This window comes from Otolemur garnettii, unplaced genomic scaffold, assembly GCF_000181295.1.
Source record: "Otolemur garnettii isolate 467f Iridium unplaced genomic scaffold, OtoGar3 scaffold00003, whole genome shotgun sequence".
Lineage (NCBI taxonomy): Eukaryota > Metazoa > Chordata > Mammalia > Primates > Galagidae > Otolemur > Otolemur garnettii.
In genome coordinates, this window is record NW_003852398.1 from 45926774 (window position 1) to 45932875 (window position 6102).

Genomic DNA, 6102 nt, shown 5'->3' on the forward strand with positions numbered 1-6102 from the left:
ATTGTACCCCACAACTGTACAAAGTTATGATTTAATAAAAAAACAAAAATGGAGTAAAAGGGAAGAAGTCATGTCTGTCTGCATGGGGATAGGACAGTTTCAAGGAGGTTTGATTCACAAAGCAAAAAATCATCTGGAGTTCTCCATATGAGGACGACAGCTAGAAGATCAGCAGTTTCTGAGGCTCTACCAAGTTCAGAGAGAGGCACAAATCAAGATCTCAGGCACAACATGTTGGGTGCTGGAGTCTGGTCATACTGGTGAAAGAGTGTCAGTTGTTCAAATTGCAGGAATTATGCAAGCTGATTGATAAACATAACCATTATTAAGTATCACACTATATAAACTTATAACTAAGTGAATCATATTTTAAAAGGTAATATTCAAAACTTAGAAGTTCCCAATAATCTTACTACACTTTACTTGTAAGTATGCTTCTGAGGTTATTTAGATTTTGTTAGAATGTTAGAAACACTATATAATTCTGGGCTGCCGTGTGTCTCTTTTGAACTCATCATACAATGACTGCACCTTGATAGCTTGAAGTTGACTGTGATGGGACTATGTCTACCAGGAAAAATAGGCAAACACTACCAATCAGGTTTTTATTAACTGTTTTGTTGATACTCTGTGCTTTACAAAGTGGTGAAATTATATTAATAATGTATATTAGACTTAAAAGTGTGTTGTGTATAGTTAATTTATTCTGGGTAGCATAAAAAATTAAAATATTTTACCAATATTTGAAAACTGTTATCCATTCAGTTAGTCATGTCATTGTCTAATGAGTGAAGTTCTGAATAGGTCATCATTTCATCGTTGTTCATCTTCAATTTCATCATATATATTAATGTAGCTGGAAATATTACCATTTATATCAGAACTACAGTTCATCAACTGCCACCATGGTTTGGTTCCAGCATTCCAGACACAACAGTTCAGCAAAAAATCAACAAAAGCAGTCTGTTGAAATCAATTGGCTATATGCAATTTAGAAGAGTGCTGCATATTTTATTATTACCTGTAAATTATATACTGTGCATTCTTTAGGTCAGGAAAATATACTAAATTGATTTATAGGTATGCATCACACATGTCTGTACATATGTGCATATATGTACGTACAGGGTGTCCATACATTTGTGTGCAATTTACTATGTAAACTATTTGCAATTGCACATGAACTTTATGGGCACCTGTATTGCTACACATACTCTTCCTCATGGTGAGCTGGCTGTTAAGCATTCACAGCCAGTGTGCATATTGCTGTTATTGTGCCCAGCCCGCCAGATAGGAAATCCCGCGGTAGTCAAGGGGAGCCAGTTAGTGATTTAGAGCAGAAAGTTACATGATAAGATCTGTGTTTTCAAAAGCCCCTTGAACAGAAATGAGGAATAAAGAGAAAGAAAGAACTTGAAAAATGATTCATTTAGTTGAAGTAATGAATATTAAGGCCCTTAGGTTAAACAGGTGAAAACAATGAAGGGACAATCCAAGAGACATGTTCTTGGGGCAACTGTAAAAACCCAGCGGTGGATTAGCTATAGAAGGAGGGCAATAGGAAGGTCATCCACAGACGAATGGCTCCGAAGAATAGCTGGAGAGCAAAGTCAACAGGTAAGCTAAATTTCTTTTTGAACAGTACAATTTGCTGGGGATGATTTTGGAGCTTAGTTTACCACCTAATTTCAAATACACATTTAAACAGTTTTCCAGCACATAGTTGGCAGTTTAAATGACAAAACAGGGGATGGCCTCTGAGTTTGCAAAAGATAAGGAAGGCACGAGTTATGACTGGATACATGACATGATGCTATACCATAGCAAGAAAAAGGAAACAAGATTCAAACCCTGGAATCATCCATGTCGGCTGGTAGGATGAGGAAGGGACTCGATAATGGAAACACAATGGAATTAAGATCAGAAGAGAGTCGGGAGAGGGCAGTGCTTCAGAAACAAACTTAGAAAAGGCATACCTGGAGGTATTAAATGCGGTGGACAAGACACAACTAAAGCAGATCACAGAGGGGAGCAGGCTGAAATTGTATTGTCTGCCACGCCAACTGTAATAGATTTCTGTTTCAGTTATCAATTACGACGTAAAGTACACCTGAGTACGGAAGCTGGCAATAGCTGTGACTTATCATTTCTCATGACTCTGAAGGCCATCTGTGTTCAGGCTGGAGGTGCTTCAACTCTAATGGAATATGCTGGGAGGTCCAAGATGGCCTCACTAGCACGTTTGTGGCGTCACTTGTGGCCTAACGGTCTGGGTTATCTGGGTCTCTTCATTTCCCTGTCTAGGCCTCTCCCTTTCAGTTTACCATCTATCATCCATCTTCCAGGGACAGACTTCTTCAAACGGCAGTCTGAAGAAACAAGGGAACCTACAAGGTACCTTAAAGTCTGGGCTCAGTCTCAGAACATTCTTTCTGCCACATCCCATTGTTGATCAAAGTAAATCACCAGCCCAGCTCAGGTTCCAGGGATGGGAACGCACACCTCAGTGCTTGAAGGAAGAAGTGGAATGCCTGAACAGGGATTAGAGCAATTGTTGGCGACCATCTTTGTAGGCAATTCACCTCGTATTTTCTTCTTTTGTGCCACTTAAATACTTCTAAGTATTGCCCTCTTTTTTATTTTAGTTCAAGCAGCTCCATAACTAACATGACACATTGCAGCTTCGTTTGCATATAATGAAAAAATACACCCTGTGTCTGTAGTTCAGGAAGGAGGTCTCACCCTGGAGTGAGGGAAATGCATACCTATACCTAATAGCAAGCTTTGGATTAGGGTGTTGGAAAAGAGCCAAGGGAAAATGAGCACACCATAGGTCCTTATCTATAAATCTGAAAAAAAAAAATCCCCCCAAACAGAGCTTACTAACTTTCCCACCCAAGAGTGAGTCTTAGTATAAATGTCCAAACTGCCTCCTTCCACTTTTTTGCTTCAGCACCCAGACAGCTTTAGATCACTTGTAGCCATGAGGCATCAAATAACATGAAAAGGGGAAGGGGATTTTTTTTGTATTAACAACAGGCTCTTTGTGCACTTCTGAATGTGCAAGAGCAATACCTTAGCATGCAGAAAAATATTGTAAACAGGGAAACCTTTTGCAAGATAAGCTTTCAGGAAATATCTGGGCCTCTTTACATCTCTGTGGCATGTTACTTAGTCTTGTTTGAGCGATGACTCTTCTTGCCGACCACATGTAAAGAGATGGCCAGAATTTTATGTCATTATTCATGGGCTTTTAAAGGAAGCTCTAATTCTCTTCTTAGATAACTTAATGCAGTGCTTTATTTTACCTTTTTTTTTTTTGCTTTCAAATGTACATACATAGGCCAATTCGAGCATTTTAGAATTATTTCTTAGAATTAACTGACTAGTCCATAATACAAGTGTTTATATTCCTTTTGTAGTCATATAAGCACTACAGAATATATTAATGCAAACAGACTAAAACTCATGTTAGAATTTCATAATTGTAGTGGTTGAATCGTATTGGCCTAATTATAGAAGTCTCTAATTGTAATGATTTAATATCATCTAACAGGCTATGAAATCTTGAGCTAGTCATTTTAGGATTATTTCCCAGGAATAACAAACGATTTCCACAAACAAATACTATTTTATATATTATATAGATAGTCAACATTCATGTTTAAATTCATAACCTTGAATTTTAGTAAAAAGAGTCTGGCTTTTGGAAACATCTAATATAACTAGCTATGAAAATTTGGACTTTGGAATTGACTGCATTGGAATACATTTTCACAACTGTCCACTGTTAACACAATTGGACTATATTCCAATAGTCCATTTCCAGCTCCAAGATTCTATCATTCTGTGCTTCTAAAAAGTTATTACTGACTCAAGTTACTAACAAAGTCCAGTATAATTTTTTATGCAGCTAAATCAAAGTGTCAGCTGATCAAAGTGTCAGCATTAAGAGATTAGAGTCTCTGAGATTTTTTCCCATTCCTTTGAATGTTTCCTTGTTACTACAAAACATCTCTCTTTTTTTTTTTGCATAGGGATATTAAGTAGCAAATTATCTAATCCTTTAACTAAAAACAAAAAGAAATAATGACTTTTCAGAGAACATGTTTCTCCCACAGCCACACAGTGAAGTTAGAGACCAACAAAACAAAGCAAAGAACTAGGCACAAAAGGGGAGGCCTTCTGTTGAATAGTGCCCAAGTTGGGACAAATTTGTTTACTAAAAATGGAGGCTAATAAGAGCATTGATGGATGTTTGGAATTACACAGACATGGTTTTGAATCCTAGCTTATTATCCACATGCCTTGGGAGAATCCCTTCAGAACTCTAAACTCCATTTTCTTCTTGGGCTATCAGCATCAGTATCATAGGCTGCTAATACAATTAAGTAGGAAAATACACCAAAGGAACCTAGCCTTGAGCTTGATACATATTGATGCTCAAATATTTATTATTACTGTCTTCATCATCATTATCCTCACAGCTCTGGATCTTTTACTAACAAGGCAGTGTAAATGAAATATCATGAATGCTAATAATGTGATATCTGTATGCTTATCATTTTTATAAAAATCATTGCTAATCACATTTGCTTATAAATATGCATTGAGCAAGGACTTCCTGAGAAGTCAACAGGAGAGTTTGACTTCTCCTGTTTTGGAATTTATAGGATAAAAAAATTACTGCATATATCGAAGACCTACTACACCAATAACTCAAAGATATTGCTTAGAAGCAAAAAGGGACAGTGTGAATGAAGAGACTATTGGCAGTATCTGAATGGGAAGAATCACCACCACTGTGTTCTTTAAAAATCTCCTTGCAGAGATTAGAAAAGCCTTTTATTTACTTAAGTTTTCTGATTATTAATGTAATATAGGTAATAATTTAATATAGAGAAGCATACTTAATCCACTTGTACAATCACTCTGTGGTAATTATTGATATTAATATTTTTTGACATAGTTTATATTAGACTTTGTTTTTATAAATAGATAACTTATTTTATACAATTGATATACACACATTTCAATATATTGTTTGGTATCTTATCATGGCAATGTATCAAACTCATCTACTTAGTTATTTAGTAGTGATTATATACAGCTAATGCTTTATTATGAATAACATTCTGAAAAATATTCATTCAGATTAAATTATGTATAACTAATTATTTCTCTTAAATTCTCTCTTTCTCTCTCTCTTTTTCTTTTTAAGGCAGAGCTTCACTCACTATATTGTCAGCCCTCGGTGGAGTGTTGTGGCTTCATAGCTCACAGCAACCTCAAACTCCTGAGTTCGGGGCAATCCTCTGGCTGACTAGACAAAGAGTCAATTGTACTTAAGGCTGATTGTGTTTAAGTAAATAAAAGACTTTTCTAATCTAATATGACATTCATAATTTTTTAAAAATTATTGAAATAATAGTGTTGAGAGAGGTGGGTTTTTTTGGATCTAGGTCTGTTTTATATTTTTTCTTTTCTTTCTTCTTTTAATACATTTAAGGGGTATAAGTTGAATTCTGTTACATGTATATGTGGTGGTGAAATCTAGGCTTCTAGTGGACTCCTGGCCTGAATAGCATACATTGTACTCAGGGGTACTTTCTCATCCTTCACTCCCTCCCAAGTGCCACCCTTCTGCGTCTCCAATATCCATTACCCCACTCTGGGTGCCCTTGTGCAGCCCTTGTGAAGGGAGAACACATGGGCATGTATTTCGTTATTGTTAGAGTTATTTCACTTGAGATAATGGTCTCCAGTTTTATCCAAGTTGCTGCAGGAGACATTATTTCATTCCCATCCCTCAGCAGTACTCTGTGGTGTGAATGTGTGTGTGTGTGTGTGTGTCTGTGCATGTGTGTGTGTTCTATTTATCTACTCATTGGTGGATGGGAACTTAGGTGATTCCTTCTCTTTGTGATTGTGACTTGTGCTATAATATGCATAAAAGTACAAGGTCTCTTTTTGATAAAATCATTATTATTTTCCTTTAGGTAGATAACCAGTAGTTGGATCACAGAATCAAATACTAGATCTACTGGTAGTTGCAGGAGAACTCTCCATCGAGTTTGTAATAGTGTATATTCCCGCCAACAA